This window comes from Hippoglossus hippoglossus, chromosome 17 (assembly GCF_009819705.1).
Source record: "Hippoglossus hippoglossus isolate fHipHip1 chromosome 17, fHipHip1.pri, whole genome shotgun sequence".
In the NCBI taxonomy this organism is placed as follows: Eukaryota; Metazoa; Chordata; class Actinopteri; order Pleuronectiformes; family Pleuronectidae; genus Hippoglossus; species Hippoglossus hippoglossus.
Window position 1 is genome coordinate 7,825,726 of NC_047167.1, and position 23,047 is coordinate 7,848,772.

General features: G+C 43.5%; 1 pseudogene; it reads right to left on the reverse strand.

The window, feature by feature from the left end:
• Window positions 1–878: 878 nt before the first annotated feature.
• On the reverse strand, window positions 879–22,233 carry LOC117778111 (annotated as a pseudogene).
• Window positions 22,234–23,047: the final 814 nt, after the last annotated feature.

The window sequence follows — 23,047 nt, forward strand, 5'->3', positions numbered from 1 at the left end:
TTTAAACACACTTAATCAAAAGCCAGCCATTCTTCAGTCATCCCAGTGATCTAAGATTTAAGAGAGGAGGGGTTGTGGTCTTTGTGTTCTAAAGTATACAGTCTGCATAGTGTCACATACAAAACCTTAGATAGATAGATAGATAGATAGATAGATAATTTAGGTGGTAGGCCCAAGAATAAAACACTGCACAAACAGAAAAGTTAAAATGAATTAATAGTGCCATCTTCTGGCTAAAATAAAATCCCACAGAAAAAAGAAAGACATGATCATAATGTCCTCATAGCAAGAAGGTTCTCAGTTCGAATCCCAGCTCAGCTACATGGGGCCTTTCTATGTGGAGTTTCATGTTTTTTCTGGATACTCCCACTTCCTTCCAGAGTCCAAAGACATGCAGACTGGGGTTAGGTTAAGTGGAGATTCTAAATTGAATGCTGGTGTGAATGTGAGTGTGAATGGTTGTTTGTCTCTGTATGTGTTGACCCTGTGATACAGTGGCCATTCCCTCCAGGGTTAACGCCACTTCTTGGCCAATGTCCGCTGGTATTGGCTTTAACCAAACCTAATGCATGAGCGTTTGGATTCAATATCAGGTGTGCTGTGATCGTGAACAAATAATACCCAAACACAAAATTTCCTGTAAAATTACAAGTTATTTGTGGCTGCAGCCACCATTGGGAATAGACAATGTTAGACAATGTACCCAGCAAGAATTGATGAAGTTTTTTGTGTAAATTAGCAAATAGGCAAATAATTCATAGTTTATTATTTGTCAAGAGTGTATAATGTTTGCCGCACTCCACTGAGTGGTCTACATAAATTCATACGCTCTCTGTAAAACCCAGTGGCTGAACCAAAAACGACTCTGCAGACAAAAATCACATTATGAGGAAGAAGTTTATTGAGGAGCGATACAGAGACACAGAAAATAACAACTGATGCCCAGTTTAACATTATGCCTTCTGCTAAACAAACGCCATCCCACTACACCTGGAACCATTTCATTGTCTGTCTTAGCATAAGTGTTTTTCTTCATTTTTTCCCCACTCTACATTTAGCTTTGGCAATACAGAATTGTAATTCATGCCGGTAAGGCAGTCTAAAGAGAGAAGAGAGCATTTAAGTGAATAGAGACAGAGAACGATTAAAGCGCTAGGATCCTGGATCAGGTCTTTATAGTCCACAGGTACAGTATCTCCTTATCATTACCTATATACATCAGAACACAGTTTGGGCCCACATACACAATAACAACCTGACAGAGAAGCACTTGAACATTGACAACAGCACCTTAAGCTCTGATGCATTTGCTGACTGACTGACGGGGCTTCGATGGTTTTTTGAATAGGGGAAATGAGAAGAGTTGAGAGAAGAGATTGGTAGTGTGTGATGTCCACGGAGTTGCATGTGTCAGACCTGAGAAATAGGCTAAATGGAAACACGCAATGCATGTTCTTCGTTCAACTTGTGTTTTGCCACATTAAGTCGCGACTGTTTTTCTTAATTTCTTTGTTTTTTTCAAGTGGCAAGTTTGATCTCAGCAGTCAGCGTGTGGATCAGAGCGTAAGGCTGCATGGGTCACAAGTTGACCATTGGTACAGCACGGGTGGATACCTATGACAAGGGTAAATGCATTATTGAGGCTGTTTCCATATAAGAGAATACTGAAGGTGCTCCTCAACCTTGCTAAGTGTGTATGGCTGCTACTACAACACAGGAACAACTCACAAAAGTCCAACATTAAATTTAACTGCAGGGGTTTTATGATTCATCATTAACAGCTTTGACCATGAAAACAAATACAACTGAAACGCCAACAAACGTGCAGACAGACAGCACATGCACACGTGTCCTCACGCACTCTTACACACACATACACAAAATGACCCACACACAAATACACACACACACACATACTAAGATACAACTTCTGTTCCTATGAGAACATTAAGCTGATAATTAACACTTACTTTGGGGGAGGGGGGGTAATATACAATAAATTAATACAATACTAAATCATACTCAGCCTACATATAGGCAAATTAGTCCCTCCCCTGTTTACATACACACACGCACACACACTCCCATGCAATAAAAGCAGCTTATGTGCCATGCTGCATTTTGGAATGAGTAGGGCAGTACGACTGCTGAGCGTATTTTCATGTAGAAGCAGCAAGTGGGGTTGATGGCTGACTTGGTGAGGGGTACGTGGGGGGGTGTAGAGGTCCCAGGGACTGGTGGGTAGTGGATCTGCTAAGCAAACCTGGACCACAGGCGAGCAACAAGCGCACGTATACATACACCACAAGACAAGTACCATACTGTACATAGATATATGGACACCGTCACCTGGCAGGAAATCGAGGGTCAAAGGGGGGTCAAAGACAGTGTCTGCACTAAGGAGAGAACAGGACAGCCGAGCCACGGCTAAGAGAGGAGGGATGAGGATGACGGGGGGAGAAGAGAGGAGAGGAACCCTCACTGGATGATTATGGTGGGGCTTGTCGTGTAGGAGACGGAGGGGGCCGCCGGCTATGGAAGTAAAAAAAAAAAGAGACGAGGAGAGAAAAGGTTAATCTTCAGTGTTTACATGTTTTTAATTTCAAGGTTCTGTATTCATATTATAAATAGGATTCAGAAAGAAGGCAAAACGACACTCAATTTCTCTTGATTGACTTTGTGGTCAGCCTTCCCCCAAATTATGTCTCCCTGTAACATTTCACCTGGCTAACCCTAACACTGAAGGCCAGCCCCCACATTGGATCCCTTGGACTGTGCATGCATGGTTTTGTGTTTAGGCCAGGACGGTTGTTTTCTCTGTGTTTTTCCATTTATGATAATTCATGGGCAACACCAATTAAAATTTTACCCTTTATTGCTATTATTTTTTGCTACTTTACTCCTGTGATTGAGTGGAATTTGATTGCTGTAAGTGGGTATAGATTAACCACCTTGTTAAATTGGAGCTGAAAAAGAAAATGCCTGCTCTCTACTTGTACCATGTCGCACCACTCTACCTCAATAAAATATTGAAGCATTTATTTTCCTCTCGCTTGAATCAGCACACATCATGTCATTGTAAACATCTACTTTGGGTAAAATACCCCTACTTTCAAACAAATATCAAAAGAGCATGCTGTGTGTTGGGCTGCTTTTACCTGGGGATACTAGGAGGAGCCCTGTTTGGGCGGCTGGGAGCCTGCGGGCTGTCAGCAGTGTTATTGAAAGGCCCCAGGGGTCCTGGGCGATTTGGCGGTGGTGGGGCCCCTCTGGGAGCCGGGCGCTGGCCTGAAGACATCCTCCTGGGGGCAGTGGGACTGGATGGAGGAGACCTGGGGAGGAGAAAGGATGTAATTCAGAATAATGTTGAGGGAGGAAGGCTAAACATTTTCAGGTATTTCAACATTTTAAAAGCACCATTTGTTTTTTTTTAATTTAAAATGGTCACAGCATGCATGTGCATAATCCTTCTAATTTCATTTTACCTGCGTGCACCAGTGGGGTCTCCCATCCAGGATGTGTCAACAGGCGGAGGCACGGGAACAGTGATGGTGGAGGTGGAGATATCACCAATGATGGCCAGCGCCTCCTTCAGGGCCTGGTGGGTCCTCAGCACCTCGTCCCTCCTCTGGGCCTGCTCTTGAGACTCGTCCATCAGGGCATTTTGGTCCCCTGCCGAGTACAGCTGGGCCAGGAGCTCTGCATTGATGAAGTCCTTGACCTAGTGGCATCGAAGGGGAAGTGCAGGATAATAAATCAGAAAAGAAAAGGGTATTTTTGAAAAGATGATTAAACGCCATTATAATCATTTCATCAATTTGGTTGTATCTTTACTTGAATACACTCAAATAAACATTTCAGTCATTTTTTTTTCTCACATTGCCGATCATGAGATGCATAATGGTCTTGGGCATGAGGTCCCGGATGCACTTGTTGACAATAGCCATGTAGGAGTCCACCAGGTTACGAATAGTTTCGACTTTACGCTCCAGTTGAGGGTCCATAGAGAAGTTATCTGCGGTGGTGGTGGACTCACTCTCAACCTGTAGAGGGAGACAGTTTTATTAGTTTACCTAGATGGACATTTGAATACACCATGAAAAAGAAATTCCACGCTTGCCTCGTTAAAATCCTGGAAATTTCCCCTCAAGGTCGTAAGAGATTTAATTAACGTGTTGCTTTTGACAGGTCTGAGTTTGATATAAAACGTGGTAAGGTCAGGATCACACAGAATAAGGGAACCAAAGGTAAGACACTGTCGTAAAGGCCCTGGAGGAACAAAGTGAATGGAGAATGAATGAGTCTGCTCACCGTAATCGTCTTCTCGGGATAGACTCCAGCGCGAAGCAGAGAAGATTTCCAGCTCTCCACATCATCCTGAGAGTCACAGGCCAACTCCAAGGTGCGATTGTCCTTGTACACATTCCTAAACACCGTGACACAGGAGAGAATCTGTAAGTGGAAGCCATGGAACTTAATCTGTACAAGAATGTGACACGAAGCGTTCATTTATTCAAATAAACGTTGTTGTGCTCAACAGAGGAGATAAACTCTGACATCTGTAAGTATTAACAGTCTATAAGGTTATGTGCCTCCCTCCACGTGAGACATTTTGTTATTTGACCTATTTTAGGTTTCGAGCCAAGAGTTACTTAATGGGATGAAGAAACTGAATTACAATAAAACTTTTTACAAGACGCGCCAATTACTGGAAATTCTGGCAAAACACTGACTTAAAGTGCTGTCGAAAAAATCGGCTGTTTGTTTTCACTATGTCATTATCATTAACCCATTATTACAACATTGAGACCTGGAAGTATTTTCTCCATGCAGTACTCCCCTGTAAAATGTCTAGTATTTTAAAATGATATTTCACAGTGAACTCCACGAACTGCGCTGTAGGTTTTTTGGAAATGCTTCCAGTTTGTTCATGTGTGCTTACAGACTCAACGTGGCAAAACATTTCAGCCATTGCTTGCACGCTGGCCTTGAAATCTCCAACTCCACCGCTATCAAAAGTTTTATTGCCAGTGCGAACGAGCATATGTTTTCATCTGTGTTTGGTTTATTTCCACGATGTGTGGTGGAAGGAAGCAGTTGGTGTCAGTGAAGAACTCATAAATGTTTGGTGCAGATCCGGATCAGGGGACAGATCCAGGAATTGTTTTCACTTTATTTAATATTGTTAGGCGTTTTTTTTTTACATTTTCATTAATTTCTCTAATAATAAAAATATAATAATTCATGGACCCTGATTAAAAAATGTTTAGGGAACTGATATTTATGAGTCTGTGCAATCTGGTGCAAATCCAAATGAAAATCCGGATCTTGTGAATTACTATTGGGTCTTGGCGGAGGAATGCGCTCGACTGAGTGACCTTCTAGTTTCATTTGCAGCCAAATTAGTTGCACCTCTAACTACTACACAGGTTTAAAAAAATATTAGGGCCTCGCAGCTGACCTTGACTCCGTGTTGAAAATGCAGAATATGTGCTTGCTGGACATGAAACTCTTCTCCACATCGCGGACCTTCAGGTTGTCCAGGGGGAGCATGTACTTCTTCTCCTTCTCCTGTGAATGAGGAAAACAGAAGATATAGATCATGCGCCCTTTTTATGACTCATACAAGTCTCTCCGTTAATCATTTTGATGTGGAAACAACTGCAGCGTAGGATATCGACGAGACAAAGGTGAAATTAGGTTTGTAAAGAGGGAGAAAGAGGGTAAGCGGAGTAGGGGGGGTGACAGGAGTGAGGAGGAATGGGGGAGAAATGAGAGTGGGAGGTGGGGGGAGTGGGTGGAGAGGGGGGGGTTAAGCAGAACCAGAGAAGGAAAAAGGGAGAAGGAGCGCACATGTGGAAGTCATTACAGTGTGGGTCAAGACACACTCGTTCCTGATGGTGCGTTTTTGCCGAGCTGGAAGCTAAGGGCTTAGGAAACTCTCTGGCTGTTGTAAAGACAGGGGAAATGCAGATTAATGAAAAGCATTGAGGGTCAAGATAATACACTGCTCTAATAAAACATTTATCATCTTGGGTTCAGGCTCGGACAGACTCGAAGAGCGGCCTGCGACGGATGCTTAGGCCCAAGAAACTCTGCTCCTCGTTTTTTACAGTCTATCCAAGCCTCCATCTTTCTTAACTCTCTTTCTTTTTTCTTTTATCCCTCCCCCTCTATATTTTTTCAATATTTTTTCTTTCCATTCCAGAGGGGCCCACTTCCTGCCTGATTTTTCTTTTTTTTTGAAGACGGGGGGAGAGAGAGTGAGAGAGAGAGATTAAATGACAGCCTGGCGTTAAAACTCAACATCTGGTAGTGCTTAGCAGCACAGAGAGAAGCAGGGAAGGAGGGAGAAGTTAAAGAGACGGCAGGCGAAGGAGGAGGCGAGACCGCGGAGGAGAAAATGCGAAAGTGGATTTGCGAAAGATTTGCAGGAGAAAGACCACATCTGGTTTGACGGTGTGGAAAGCAGTGGTGGATGGTCGCAGGTAAGAAATACAGCAGATGAGGATAGAAGAAGAAGACAAGACAGGAAAACTCTGCACACCCTTGAGTGTTGTATTCCCAAAGGGGTCACTACAGCCCATATATGGTCACACAGGTCCCCTCCCTCTTCCTCTCTATTCCTCTCCCTTACTCCCTTACTCACTCCCCCCTCCGTCTCCCTCTTTCCCTCTTTTTTGTAATATCCCCTCCCTGAACGTGCAGCCAGTCTGTCCCAGTCGTCTGAGCGAATATGCCACGTCAAGGCTGGATACTCTTCATGGCCGGCGTGACCGAAACGGACCGCGAGGGGACCCCGAGCTCAAGCATCTACCAAAACAAACAAACAAGCCAAGAGACGTGTACCAAAAAAGATGGGGGAGAGCAGCAAACATGAGGATGAGGCGATTTCCAAATTTCCAGGGGTTTTTCGATAGACGGGACCCTTGCTGCCAAAATGGAGAGGCGCGAAGGGAGGGCACAGACGATAGAGACGCGAGCATCTGGAATGGCAGAACAGCACACAAGGCCTGACCCTTAACTCCGGCTCCGTCCACCCAGTGTTCAGACTACCTGTTCATTGTCATACTGGTGTACAGTAGTCTGCACATTGGTTAGACTGGGCACGGACCCTCTTCTGTCAGTCTGTCACTCTCTCTGTCTCTCTGTTGACATTTCAGGTCTCCAAGAAGTGGTTTTTTTTTGCATCTGTTGCTTCCTCTTCACCCTCTGCTATTTTTTATCTATTTATAATCTGTATTTTATCTGTATTTATCTGTATTGTGCATTCTAACACTCACTACGTTCTTTTCGCTCCTATTTGGAATAAACTTGTGTCACAAATGTTCAACAATAACTGCAGATTTAACAAAAATGCTGTGAAAACCAAGGTGTCAAAATCTGACTTTTGAACCAGAGTGGTAAAAGATTTGAAGCCAAAGCTCACAAAAATAGCGGGCTCACATAATTTATAGCATGAATGAGTGAGTGTGCAGGCTGCTAGCCTGGTGCTCTGATGAAGATGTGGTCCACGGGAAGGGGGAGGAGCAAATGTGGCTGCAAAGCATCAAACACAGGCCAAAAGAACGAAGGGCCAATCAATCAAGTGCTGTTTGAAAATACAGTCAGACACCTCTAGTGAAGTTATTTCAGTGGGTGGCCAAGAAGGACTCGGAGGGAAGAGGACAGTGAGGTTTACTAGATTGCTGTGGTGTCAGATAACTGCATAAAGCTGGCAGAAAACGTGTTTTGCAGATGGTGCAAGAATTAGAAAAAAGAAAAAAAAAACGGGAAACAAAGAATATTTGTTTGACATCTGACTCTTTACATTTGACAGGCTAGTTTAATTTGCATAGTTAAGTTATTGTGCTGTTGGTTTGTTGAGAAAGTACGAAAAAGACGCAAAATGGACATGCAACCGTTTCTCTGCATGTGGAATATTCCAGGTCTAACAGTGACTTCATGTCATGGAGTGTAATCTGGTTATGGGTTTGAAGGTCGGAAAAGAGAGTGTGGGGGTGGGGGGGGGTGTGAAGGATGGGGGTTGGGGGCATATTGATATTTAATGGAGGGGCTTCTCTCCACCGAAAACATTGGAGGCCGATGTTTGGATTAAAAACTTGTGATTTTCCTGCCAAGAATGCGAGCAGTTCCAAAGTAACTGCCAACCACACCAAGAGAGGGAGGAGGGCGCGCTAATGTGTGTGTGTGTGTGTGTGTGTGTGTGTGTGCGTGCGTCCGCGCGCATGTGTGACTAGAAAAGTTCACGGAGTGTAAAACAGAAATATACAAGGCGAAGCCAGCGGAGTCTATAATTTCCTACATTACCACACTAACGTATCAAATGACAACGTGTAGACCCAGAGCTGTGCGGCCCATGTGCCGTCTGAGGGCTGAGTGTGCTTTCATATATTTTGGGTGTCTGAGTGAACATTTGGTCGTGACTGGGACTGTTCCAAATTTGCTAAGAAGAAGCAAATGCTCAAACTCCCAGTGGAAGGAGGTGGGTAGAGAAGAAAGTGCGGAAAAAAGACAGTAAACTGAGAGACAAAAGAAAAGATGAGTGGAAAGAAGGGGTGCATGAAAGAAATGTGGCAGCGCTCTACACATTAGCAATCAAAGTAAACTGCTCCACCGTGGACATGATGCATTCTTCAGCAGACTGTGGGCCGGCCCAACCACATATAAAAATGTATTTGATAATCGAGAGAGCAAGCTTTGGACAAACAGCAGAGCAGCACCGTGTGGCCGAAGGAGCTGCAGTGTGTCTGCCTATCTACACTTGCTGTGCAGAATATCCTCCAACCTGTACAGCAGGCACAGACAGGCAGATAGACATCAGCCCACCAAAGCAGCCAGCAGGACGGAACCCAAGCGCTGCATCCTGTCGCGGCAGAGTCGTGGGCGCAGATGAGGGGATTTCTTACAAAACCACCGTTGTTGCTCTGTATTGTAAAGTATCAATGATATTGGAAATAAAATGATGCAAATATAATCAATTAAAAAAAACTGTGAGATCCGTGTCATTTACTCAACACTGTTGTAATGTTTATTGTTGAAGTCTCAAATATTAATTAAACTACTTGGTAGTGTTGCACTTAAACAGAGTCCGGTGAATTTTCTCTTGAATTGTCATTATGAAGAACCCCAAGTTCACATTACTCATGATCATTTGATCTATTGTTCATATACAAAATATTGATCATAGTGACTTCACTCACCTCATCATCCTTGAACCAGGAGAGGCTCTCTGCAGTCAGCACAAACCAGTACTCCTTGGCTCCTCCCTTCATGATGCTGATGTTGTTTATGGTCAACCAGCCTTTACGGATGACCTGAAGGTGCGGGAGGGTCAGACAGTCAGAAAAAAAACATTAAATTTAAAAGAAAACAAAGGACTGACAGAAGCTCTTTATCTGGAGAGATTCTGATTTAAAAAAAGAAAAAAAGAAAATGACTCACCCATCTCTCAAACACATTTCAAATAATCTGTGCAACTCATCAATGCAGGGATTGCAGTTAAATGTGTGTGGAGGTTCAGGTTAGGTGTGTCGTTGTGTCTTTGTGACTCGCTCACAGCCTATAGCTAGCATGTGAGTCAAGTGCATTCAAGGAGCTGTGTTCACAATGCCACATGCAGAAAGCCGTGTTAGCTTGTTAAGTGACCATTGTGTTAAGTGCTTCAAGCACACAATAGAGCCTGTGTGTGAGTGTGCCTTCTGTGTTAGGTGTATTAACCCTACAAGCCCAACATAAACAGGCCTGTGGGCACAGTGCCAGGTGATTATTAGGTTAGATTACTGTCAGTCTTGCACCGCCTAAGACTCACTCAGGAGGTTACCCAAATCATTACAAAGCCTCTCTGTCACGGACACAAATGAGAGAACTGTGGGGCTGGATCCCTGACAGCGTATTACAGGAATTCATACTTTCAACTTTTAACTTATTCTAGAGATTTTAAAACAAGCAAATTTCCCATTTGTATTTGTCTAGTTGGCAACCCCTTGTAGTCAGCAGGCCTTGGTGGGTGGAGGGGGTGTTAGAGAGTAAATGGTTAGAGAGTAAACTCTTACAATCAGGCCTGATGCAGGAGGAGAGGAGGCCTGCAATGGGAAGGAATGTGGGGGGTTTAGACACCCTGCAGCACTGAAAATGGTTTCGTTTCTAGTGCAACTTCTCTTAAAGAAAATGACGCCTCTGACCAGACGCAGCCAATTTGCCATTCTTCACCTGTCAGAGTGAAGTTGCGAGGAAATGACAAGTTCTTTATTTTATTTTTTAGCGTGGCGGTGCCGGAGAGCACCACACAATGGGCAGAAGTGTTACTGCAGGCACAAAATGACATATTGCAAAACCACAACCCACACAATGAGCGATACTCACCAGCAGACACCCATAAGAGGGCAGCTGAGATTCTCACTAAGGGATGGGGGGGATGAAATGCAAAGTTGCACCTTGATGACACAGGGGAGGGGGGGGGTTCAAACAAAGGGAAATGTCTCAACAATAACACCAGTGATGATGGTGGCATAAAGTAACAGAACCCAAAGTGATTATTTTACTGAAATACAAATGATAAAAACCAAAGAAGGAACTGTACACAACTGGTGCCCCACTGGACGTAATACGGCATGCATGACTACAACTGAAATTAATGACATCAAATTTAAAAAATGGGGCTGAAATATATATATATATATATAAACACAGTTTGTGCAATGCAAAAGATAAACTGAGAAGAAAGAAAGTATATGAGCTCTCCTTCCTCTCAACATCTCTGTCTTTGCGTTCTGTCAGCAGCAGCCGTCCTGTCGTGTGTTTGTGTGTGTGTGTGGTGTGTGTGTGTGTGTGTTGTGTGGTGTGTGTGTGTGTGTGTGTGTGTGTGTGTGTGTGTGTGTGTGTGTGTGTGCACTACTCCCTTGACCTCGTGCTCTGCTTTTTGTGTGTGACACATAAGGAAATAACAGCTCACCTGATTTCCTGCTGAACTCTGGCTCTTACTGGTCTGACTGCTCCTCTGCTGCGCACTGGAGGAGCAGCGAAGCCGAGACGTCAGGTGAGAGAGGGCGACAGGGAGAACAAGGTTAACGCAGACGAAGGAGGGGAGGAGAGAAACATGACAGGGGTACGAGGGAAACTACTGAGCATTTCTCTCCTTAGCCTGGCGTGTTCAATAATAAATCATTCATCATTCGTGGGGCACAGCTACAAAGAGGAGTCTTTACTTAGCAAAGCCAATGAAGTCCTCGTGGTTAGTGTTGATGTAAGAGAGCTGGATGTCGATTAACAGCAGAACCTGCAACAACACGCAAAATGTATCGTGAGGAAGAGTCTGACATCCAGGGGAAGTGCACTTTTTAGTTTTCATGCCGAGACTTGGATGATAAGATGGACATCACTCTCATCTCTGTACGGTAAATATGTAGCTACAGCCAGCAGCCAATTAGCTTATTAGTATAAAGAAGCAGGTTGAACAGTTAGCTTATCCCAGTCCAGTATATAAAAGTCTATAAAAGCTGGATTTTTAATGTGTTAAACAAACAAGGTATAAAATGTTAATGTTAATTGGTGACCTTCAGATGCACTGAGAGATAAACTGTATTAGGGTTATTTATAAAGCGCTTTTATAATCGTATTTTCTTTTGGTGACCTTTAGATGCCGCTCGATCGCTCCATCTTAGATCCTCACATTCTTCCACTTATTACACTTTTACAGGGCATTTGGGTTTTTTGTTGGTGGAGGCCGTGTGGATGTACGTTCAGCTCCTGCTGTGTGTCCCTGGCACTTCACACAACTCACTACTTCTGGTATTCTCCTCAGCGGCATTGATTTTTTAAAAATTATTATGTATTTTGTTTTTGTTTTTTATTGTTAGGGGCTTTCTTCATTTTATTCCTTTTAGTCTTGTTTGTTTCTTATCTACTGTAATGCTTTTACTGTTTTTTTCAATCTTATTTTCTGTATTATTTAAATTGCCTGAATTTATTTAGTCCTTAGTCCTTGCTTATTCATGTAAAGCACTTTGTTTTGAGAAAGTGCTGCATAAATTAAGTTTATTATTATCATTATTATTATTATTTATTTTATTTCATCAATGTAACATATGTATGGTGTTACCAAATACTAGATTTTGAACTACACGCTACCAGCCCCAGCTGTGGAGGCATTGCTATAGTTATGGTATGTCAAAATCTCTTTTTTCTGCTTTTCATTTCATTTCATTCTATGTAATTGTGTTGTATTTATTTTAAGTCTGAATAATAAATGTCATTAAAGTTCAAAGTTACTTATATATATATATATATATAGAGAGAGAGAGAGAGAGAGAGAGAGAGTAGAGAGAGAGAGAGAGAGAGAGGAGAGAGAGAGAGAGCACATAACTTGAGTGCACATCATTATTCACACATTTAAATTCTAGTCCTGAAGAGGTGGGTTGTATTGTTGTATTGTATTGTATATAGACTGATATGAGTGTCTGCAATTTTGTGTGGCTTGGCTGAAGTTAAGGGCATTGGCAGAGGTTGAATTAAATTATTAGTTCATCTATTTTGATAATTTGTACATTGATTGTACAGATATGGATAGAAGAACTGGCTACTGAAGTTAGCTTTGTGTTCATATGTGATTACACTGTGGGCTACAAATCACATCGTACTTACAAACAAATGTATGAGTTCGTCAATTACAATCTCAGCAGCGTTACCTGGTCCTTGGCGCGGCCCTCTCTGTCTCGGATATGAGACGTCACAATTCTCTCAGTTTCCTCGCGCAGCCTCGGGAAGCATTCCAGCTGAAAACACATCACACATAACACATCATACTCAAAACCATTCTTTCCCCCTCGTTAAACCCTTTTTAATTGCAGCTTTTTTTCATGAATCCATCTATGTATCACCCATTATCTCCTTCTTATCATCCTCCTTCCCTTTCAGATCAAGTTACACTTTCCGATATATATCACATGACTCACCTTGTTGGAGCACTGGCGCACAGTGTTAATCAGCTCCTGGATGACCATGTCCACACACTTGACGCAGGGCTCCTTCAGCTTTATGACTTGCTTCTTCACTATGGCCTCGAACGCCATGTCGGGGGTGAAGAGTCCGGTCCTGAAACACACCACGAGGATGAGATAAAAGTTCAAACAGTGATGAAAAGCATCGGACTTGTTATTTGCTGTTGTAGCAGTACTGGTTTTAGCTCCAAAACTATCCCTGGTTTTTGATCTGTGTTTTAGTTCTGTCTGGTCACAATATCAAAGGCGTCCTTTTTATTCATGTGTTAAAATTGCCGTTATAGACGTGTTATTGTTTTTGGAGTGAATTGAAGCTAAAATGTAGTGTTTCTTTAAAAGTCAGCTCCTCTCTCGCTTGGGTGGCAATTTTTTTTGGTTGCCCTGGCTAACCGCTGCAGAATCAATATAGCAACACACGGAGAGGTTGAACTGAGTGTAAAAAAAGAAAGAAGGAAAGTCGACATGCTCCTCCCTTGTTTATAAATCCCCTTCCAAACCAAACTGTGTATTCTTGGGCTGTTGGCGAACCAAATTTACAGATCTGTAATTTGATTTTGGTTTTTCTGTCATGATGTTTACCACACATATGGAAATCTCTTCGGGCCACAGGTTTAAAAATAATTATATTTACACTTGTTTAAAGACAAGAGGACAGAAATTTAAGTGTGGTGATCAGTGATAAAATTATTTCAGAAAATGTGAGTCTATTGGTGAAAAACGTATGAAAAATGGTCAACGAATAGACATGTACTACTTTGGCAAGAAGAGAATGTGGTTGTAGGGCTGAACAAGGAGATATGGGAAAAACAAAATCACATATTTCAGCCCTACAAACTCCTACCTGATACCATGGATGTTCTTGATGGCGTAGCTGATCTCGCGTCGCATCTCCTTCTCATCACACTCCATCTGAGGGGAACAGAGAGAAGCATTTTCACTGGTGAATACAGAAAAGATGAAGTGGAAAAGTACCTAAAAGTTGAACGATAGTATGACAGAAAGCCTGAGAAAAGGCATACATGATGATTATAAAATAAGGAAGGATGAGAAAATAGTGTGAAAAGCTGTATTTGATAATAGTGAAGCTATTTCAGGATGTGAAAATCACAATAAAGAGAAAAATATCGACCAATTACATGTGCGAGGAGTTTGAAAGGGATTAGGAGAAACAATAGAGAAAGAAATCATGGAAATAGTCTTCAAAACATGTCTTGGCAGCTCATTTAGTCTAGTATTCAGCTTTCAAGATGCATTTTTCATTAACTAGACAAAAACCTTCCAAATGGAGGTTGTCATTACCCTGAGTCTGAATCTTTGTCAGGATTTTGTCCTCAATCTTGACAAAAGACTTATGACACAGAGTTGTAAGTGCCATTGAGGACCACTTCAATCCAAAAAATTAAAATAGACATGGTTGGATTGCAGTAAAAAACTGGTCTATTTACATTTGGCTACTTTAAGCAAACAAATCCTCATGTTAGGAAATGTTCAGCATTGGATTCATGACCTTGTTTTGATACCCAGCCCATGACGACAGGGGGTAAAAAGCCAATTCTACTTGAAACTGGTCGAATAATTGCACCTAAATAGATTTTTCTGCTTTCATTACAGTGCCATCTTCTTTTATGTGCAATATTTCACCTTGACCAGTTCAAAGGGGAAACGCTCGTGGAAGATGCGGTTGATTTTCGCTCCGCCCGACAGCTCCACCGTGTCCACCTGGTCTCCTGAGCCCTCAATCCTCTTATCAAAGTCCACAGAGAACGCTGCACCATCCTGAAACACAAACAACACATGAAAACCATCAAACAGATCAAGTTGGCAATTACTTCTTCGAACATCTAGAATACAAACTGAGTAGGAAGCAAATGAAGAGCAACGGAAAGAAATTCACATTTCCCGTTGAACTGAATCTAATGTAAATGATCTTGCTGTGAGAAAAACGGGGGTACTGACTGCAACAGCTGCTTGGTTTTACGAGACGGGTCATCAGGTCGGTATCCACGGTATTCCTCGGCCTCCTTGTCCAGAGCCAACAGCTGGACTGCAGCTTGCTGCGGAAAGCTGGCAGGGTGTCCCGGATGTGGTTGGTCAGTTGCTATGGAGACACAAAGGTCGCAAGATAAAACAAGTTGTAACCACATACAGAGCCACCAATATGTAGATAATGTAACAGTTTTTTTTTTTTACAATGAATCAATTTCACTGTAATCTGAGAAGAAGCCTCATTCATACAATAACAACGCAGAGCGGCCTGACAGAGTGAAATTGTAAATTATTTGCCACTGAACTAGAAAGAGCGAGTGCATTTTTCACCTACTGAAGGTCTCGTATCACCCACACTGATGTGCGGTGATGAAATGGAAGCAAAAAAGAAAGTAGGCCGCCCCCTATTAATATGAAAAGTGCACTGTGCACGGGTAAGCAACGGGGAAAAAATCTATGCGTCACCTCATTGAGTACTCGCTGCAGGCGGGGGGTGCCCATTTTTTCTGCCATGTGCCTGTAACTTGGGTGGGACAAGAAGAACTTCCTCTCCGCATCCATCGCTGCCTTGATGTCTTTCTTCCCATCGATGTCCTTCTGACTGCGATTCACCACTCCGATGTAACCTGGGAATTAATTTACCAGGACACGCGGTGAGAGAAATAACGAATGACAGAAAAAGGAGTTGAGGAGAAAAGGGTAAAAAAAAAAACGGGGCAGGCTTACTGGACACCGTGATGTAATTGAGAATGAAATGTTGTGAAAGAGAAAGAAATATATAAGAATGTGTCTGGCATGGCTCACTATAGTGTAACGCACACCTCTTCGCAGCGGCAGCAGCTTGTTCTCCAGCACTTCTCGGGCATCTGTGCCCTCATCCATCAAATCCAGTTTGGTGATAACTCCAATGGTTCTCGTTCCTGGAAAAGTGGTCAAAAAGTTATTTGCATATCATTGGTAATTGAATATGTTTGGGTTTGGGATATGAGAAACTTGAAAATGTCATCTGGAAAACATAGACTCACAGCCACACTGGCTGTATATCATAATTAATTAAATACTAAGTATTTATTTTCTGTTAGAGTAAAGGGACCAAACCAACAGTCTGACTGAAGCACTTACATTTCTCCATCCATTCTCTGATATTTAAATTTGTATCTAATTTGCACTGCCTTAAAGAATCCACTAGTGACACATACCATGACTCACTTCAGTCCCGGTGGGTATTTTTGGGGGCTACTGTGAATCTGTGTCCTTATCCAACTTTGCATCCAGCTCATCTTTTAATTCTTTCCCTCTCACCCTAAGCTACATAACTCTGCTTCTGCTGCATCATCCTTGCCAAGAGTCTCAGGCCTTTCGCATCCTTTCTCTCTCTCCTCTACTCCTCAACCTCACTCTCCTTGATGTAATTCATCCCTCCCTCAAGGTGACTTTGTCCAAGTCGGCGTTCTCTTCGCTGCTAATTCATCCTCGTCTCCTCTCCTGTGTCCTTCTCTTCAGCCTCATGTTTAAAACTCCTGGCTATAAATTAAGTTGTTTCCTTCCTCCTTCTTCACCCTCTGTCATCATTCCAACTACAAGATACATTTTTTTCTTTAACCTCTCACTGTCTGTCTCTTTTCTTTCACCTTTTCCAAATGTCCTTCTTATCTTCCATTTCACATTTATCTTTTGATGCGTGTTGCCCTCATCCTCCATTTTCCCCTTCTCTCAGCCCCTCGTATCTAATAATAATGCAACACTTGATCAGTCCCTGAGGGGAAATTCTGTTTCCACATTCAGAAAGGTCAGCGCACAAGGTCAAACACTACGCACCATCCCTGCAGCTTATAGAGATTTGGTGTCTTCTTGAATGCAGCACAATAACGACAAGACCACCCTTCATTTAGCCTGTTTTTTTTCTTTGCTTCCTCTTTAGATGTCCCCTCCCACAGGCCGATTACTCCGAATATCCCTTCCTTACACCCTCACCCACTCCTTACCCTGGGGGTCGACGTCTTTCGACATTTTCAGGGCATCAGAGTTGGCCAGGTCAGTGTTGGCCGGAGTGACGGCCAGGATCAGGCAGCTCTCTCTGGTGATGAACTGCATGATCATTTCCTTGATCTGCTGCTCGATGTCTACAGGCTGGTCCCCCACTGGCACCTTCGTGATCCCCGGTAGATCGATGAGAGTCAGGTTCAGTACTGCACAATCAGAGAAATGTAATGTAAGAACTGACTGTACCTCTGTGACGTTTCGGTGACCTAGTATTGGTCAAAGGGGGGATCTCCATCATTTCCTTTTCATTTGTTTAGCGGAGGTTGGTCCAATATAGTTTATAACATTGACCCCAAACTTGAAAAAAGACAAACACAAAACTATTTGCCACATTTCTCAGTAAGACTTTATGTCCAAAACTATTAAAACTGTACTAATAGAAAAAAAACAGTTAGCATTGGACCAGTATTGTTTTGGATCAGATATTTGTCCATTAAGTTTGCATATAAGCATTAACTATCAGGTTGCATGATTAAAGTAAAGTAAATTAGGTAATATCTTAGTTAATGTAGACTTAAATCATGTTGATGCGTAAATAGTTGTGAAAATCAAAAGCTATCAACCATGTCGACGGAAGGTCACTAAAAGGATTTTCTAATAAGAGTTGTTTGAGGAGAAAAACTAACTATATGATAAACATGGCTAACTGATAATCATCTGCAAATATGACTTTAATTGTGTTTAAGAAATGTTTAGGTAATTTAGAATAAATGGAAAATATCAAATTATGCTAAACAAACCAATATATGGTAACATTTTGTAGTTTGAGGTATTTCAAGTTTTCCCTATATAAACCATTATTAATCGTTTAACATGACATTTGAATCAACTGTCCTGGATGCTTGTTTTGTCACCTTGTTCCATTAGCTAGCAGGTACACCGAATTATCACTGTCAAAGATTGATGCTATCTAGCCTCCATGTAAAAATATTTATGTAATGAAACTATCTTTAATTTAATGATACATCTCTGTAGCTGGTGCAACTGGCTCCAGGACTGGAACTGGGAATCACTGGCGAACCAGACAACTCACTTTCAAATGCACATAGTTCATAGTATATAATCTGCTTTGTGTGTGAATCACAGTAGAATAACTCAAGTCTAGAACCTCAATCCTGATGCAGAAATATCACTTTCAGCACCACAGCCCTGACTTGACCGAATAAATATGAAATGTCCCTCAAAGCATTTTAGGCCTTGTTATTAACTGTCAACTAAACAATCACATGTATCTCAGCATTTAAAATTGTATTTGAATGACCTTTCCTGTACATGCAATGAGTTATAAACCAGAAAATCTAAAAACAAGCTAATATACAAGCTAATTTTAAAGAGCAAAAAATCTAAGGCCATCAGTCGAGGACGAAAGTGTATTTGAATGTGCTATATTCAGCCATATTAACACGAAGCCTTTGAAAATATCTCTCAAGCTGCCTGCATTTAATTCTTCACCAACATAACAAGCAAATGCATTTATCTCACTAGCAAACAACCCTGTTTTTGACACTCACTGCCAGCCATTCATACACAGCAAAGTTATTGTTTTCGCACCGTGTGGGGAGTAAACCCGCAGATTGATGGGGACGGCTGATATGCCTTTGTTGGCCCCAGTGACTCGATCCGTCTCCGCCTCGATCTCCTGGCGAACCTCATCGAAGTCTGTGAACTTCTTCCCTTTGCAGTGGAGGAATTCAGCCCATTCTGAGAGGATCAAAACATAGAATGAATAACTGAGATTAGTGGCGGCTGTTCTCCGTGAATCTGAGAGGAAAAGAGCCTGAGAAATAAAACAATGCCATTTTTTAAAAAAATGGTAGAAGGGGGAGGCTGCATGTGTGTGTATGTGTGCATGCTTGCATGTGTGGGTGTGTAAATGTGCGTGCACCCACCTGCAGTGGCGCTGATAAGCTGCAGAACCAGTGGCCTACGGGTGACAATACCGGATCCACGGGGTAGAAAGTCCCTGAGGAAAGACAGCCCATCACAATGCTTTACGTCAAACCACAGCCAATATAAACATTTATCAATCCTGACATCCTGATCCTCTTGAAGAGCAAATGTCTTATAATTATACTCTAATCAATGGCATGCCAACGTCTTCAGTGTCATTCATCTATTTTGCTGTATGCCAGTTCAATCCACTCTGAGAGGAATAGGGGCCATTTTAAAACACAGCTTCAGCTGCTGCTGCTGCTGCTGCTGCTGCATCCCAGCACAATGTGACCTGATAAACAACAGGTCAAAATGAAGAGCGGCATCTTTGACAGGGAGCGCTCTCATTTAAAAACGATGACCTCACAGTTTCCTGGGGCTTGCACACACACAGACTCAGTGTGTGTGTGTGTGTGTGTGTGTGTGTGTGTGTGTGTGTGTGTGTGTGTGTGTGTGTGTGTGTGTGTGTGTGTGTCCATGCACACCAAGCATGCCGTCACTATTGCCTCCTATGCTACAGGTCTGTTCAAAGAAACCTGATTAAGACATATCGACCCTCACAGCTCCCTCAAGTGGGATGAGTTTAAAAAAAAAGACAAGTCTGCCATTTGTCCATTCAGCAGACTAGTATGCAGAGTCAGTGTTGGACAGATGGACCATTACTCAGCATTACGACTTTCAGTGACGGCTGAACAGGCCAAAATCAATGCATCCATCTGGAACCATGCATGTGTGTATGTCAGAAGTGCCCAAGAAATGCACTATTTGGTCACACCGACTGAAGAGCTCAGACACTGCATCCTCACAAAGCAGCTAACAAGAATCAAATGAAAGTGTTCAATATTAAATGTCCTCATCTTTTAAACTACAACAACAATTCCGTCAAACATTTAAGCCTAAATCCACCTAACCCTGATGACATCATCTAGGGTTATTATCACAGATGTTAGCTAGCTCCCTCCTGTGCCACAGAAACAATGTACAGCTGTTTGGTGAGCAGGACTCTGTAAGAGGAGAAAGTTGATATTTAGTATAATTAGTGTTGTGGGGCTTTAATTTGTAACATGTTATTTTATTTGTTATTATATCAGAAGGTCGGTGGTTTGATCCCCGGGCTCAGTCTGCATATTAAAGTGTCCTTGGCCAAGACACTGAACCCCAAACTGCCCCATCAGTGTGTGAATGGGCGACTGACAGAGCTGCACATTAAATAGAGACGCTGGATGAGTGTGTGTGTGTGAAAGGGTAAACGTGAAATGCAGTGTCAAAGTCCTTTTAATGGTCATTAAAACCAGAAAAGTTCTATATAAATGCAGTCCATTTACCTTTTAACCCTATAACCCTTTTTACTGTTCAGCCCAAACAAAATGCTGCAGGAAAGTAATCCCCTTTTCAGTGAATCCTGAGAAATGAAGGTCATAATTATAGTAATGCTTCATTTGAAAGGTCATCGTGCAGAAATAAATTTGCAGAAAAATGCACGACATACAGACAGTAGCACTTGGGTAGTTACCGTAGGAACCTGGATAAATCTATAAATCTATAGACACTAGAACTGATGCAGCCAATAGAAATCCTGTTCTACAGTTGGCATGGGTCCTTATCTGGAAAGAAAAAAGATCACCTCAAATGTAGCTGCTCATAATTTATTTGTCTTAAGTGTCCAAAATCCGGGGCGAGATGAATATTCATGTGTGTTTTCAGGAGTGGGAGGTAACACTGCTGCATGCATGATGTGGTTTTAAAATGGCTCCATGCAGAGATGGGACTTTGCAGTTTGCATTTACAACACAAAGCAACAGAAAGGATGCTTGTAAGATGTAAAGATATTTCTAGGACTGTGAAGGAGCCTGGGTGGCACCGATTGGGCTGAAATCCCCGAGGTGCTGCATGTAACCCAAATACCTCTTCTCTCCTCTGTTAGTAGCCACGAGATAAATGTGTTGTGCGTTTGAAATGCTACACAAAACTGGAGGTCTCTGCTCATCTCAAGGCGCAGCAGCAGTGAGGGGAGATGGTCTGAACTCTGCACACAGATTGGCAACTCATAGGCCTCTTATGTCACGCTCAGGGTTAACAGGAGAAGGGATTATCCTATTTCTGGTGGTCAATTTTACCTGCCGACAAAGTTCTCCAGCACGGAGCTCTTCCCCGCGCTCTGGCCGCCGACCACCGCGATCTGCGGCAGGTCCAGGTTGCAGGCCTGGCCGATGGAGCTGAAGGCATCCTGCAGCTTGTTGACCAGCGGGATCAAGTCCTCCATGCCACGGTTTCCCATGGTGCCTCTGGACGGAGGGACTCGGAGTCAGCGAATGGCGAGAGAGAGAGAAAAGGACAGAGGAGAGAGAGAGGGGGGTGGGGGGGTGCGCTTCTGCTATATTAGTCCGGGATACCGCGGTGCTTGTTGATGTAGTGAAGTCATCTAGCCGCGCATTGCCCCGAGCCAAGCGAGGGTCGCACCGACTGTGGAGGCAGAGGAGAGGGAGAGGACGATAGACACAGGGAGCGACAGAGAGAGAGGGACGGAGAGAAAGAGGTGCAGAACAGAGAGATATGAACACACAATTGCGCAGTTACCACCACCACCATGACCCATCTCTCTCTCTCTCTCTCTCTCTCTCTCTCTCTCTCTCCGTCTCGAACACAAACACACACGCACGCACACGCACACAGCTAGCAGCACGAAGCCTGTAGAGTTTCAAGGGCATTTGGTGAGTGCAGCTCCATCCCTCGGCTCCATGTACGCAGCGGTCAAACCGGTGCGCTCCAGGCTGCGCACAGTCACGGAATTACGCGTGGATAAATGATCCACAAAAGCACCTTCCCGCTGCACACACGCACACGGCACACATAAGTACAGTGGCCCGGTGTCAATGCCCATAATCCCATGCAGGTCGTGTCATTGTGTCGCGGGCGTCAGTCTTACCCCGCCTCAGGATTGCCTCGGTGTTCTCAGCGGCCCTCGGTCCCGGTCGCTGTCCAGTGCTGAAACGACAGATCAGGGCAGCGGAGGCGAGCGACGAGACCCGGGACGATTACACAAGAACCACCTGCTATGGCGGAGCATCGGCGTGACCCCCGTCTCCCAGAAAAAACCCTGCGCATCAATTGACGCTGTGCCTGGTGGGTGGGGGGCTTCTAACGTTTCGCTCGGTTGGATGTCAGCGCGCTCTCATCTCCAAAACAAATTCGCCTTTGACAGATTAATCTTTTTTTTTTCTCCCCCTACACCCCCCTCAGCTTCTTCTTTTTCCGCGAAGCTGCGCCTACTGGCTCCCCTCGCCCTGTATTGACGCGACGGCGGACCAATGGGATGCCGGGGGTTGGAGAGAAGAAGGGAGGGGGGGTGTGGAGGAACGCGGCCTCCCATTGGACGAACAGGTGCAGGTTAGGCCTACCTGCGCCCGCCCCCTGTTTACATCCGTGCCATTTGCGCCGCTGTGAGTCATGCGGCACGGCTGCGCATCGCTGCAACGGAGGAGGTGGATGCGCTCCTTCAGATCCCCGCAGTAGAGGAGCAGAAACCAGCTGTCGTAAATTTCTCTTCAATGCCATTTCCTACATGGCACCTACCAAGTCATCATGTGTCGCCTTTGCTTCGTGCATATCAAAACATGGCTGCATCCTTTATGACACTGACCGGATTAAGCATTAAACATGAAGCCGAGAATGACACTAAAGTCTTGGTCCTTGCAGGCCGAGGCTGGTAGAAGCTTTCATGCGGAAAGGACGCTGTCATTCTGTTTTAATCTCTCGGTAGGACAACATCTGTACCACGTAGTAACAAGTTTCTCTCCTCCACTGGATGACATTTATATAACATTCATATCATGATATATTATGAGGACAGATCTAATTTACTTCTCCTCAGTTCTTTTGCAGAGAGGCTGAAAATAAATCTGATATGCAACACAGGGGGACATAAAAGCCAGGGCTCCTTGCACCCTCCTCCTCTTGCTTAAGACAGTCAAATCTTATTGATTTAGTCGGTATTTGCCCTTTTCCTTATGGCCAGGCCTTCAAGGATACACCACATATTGTAGTGAGCTCACACGTCACTAGGTGGCAGTAGCGACATGGACACTGCA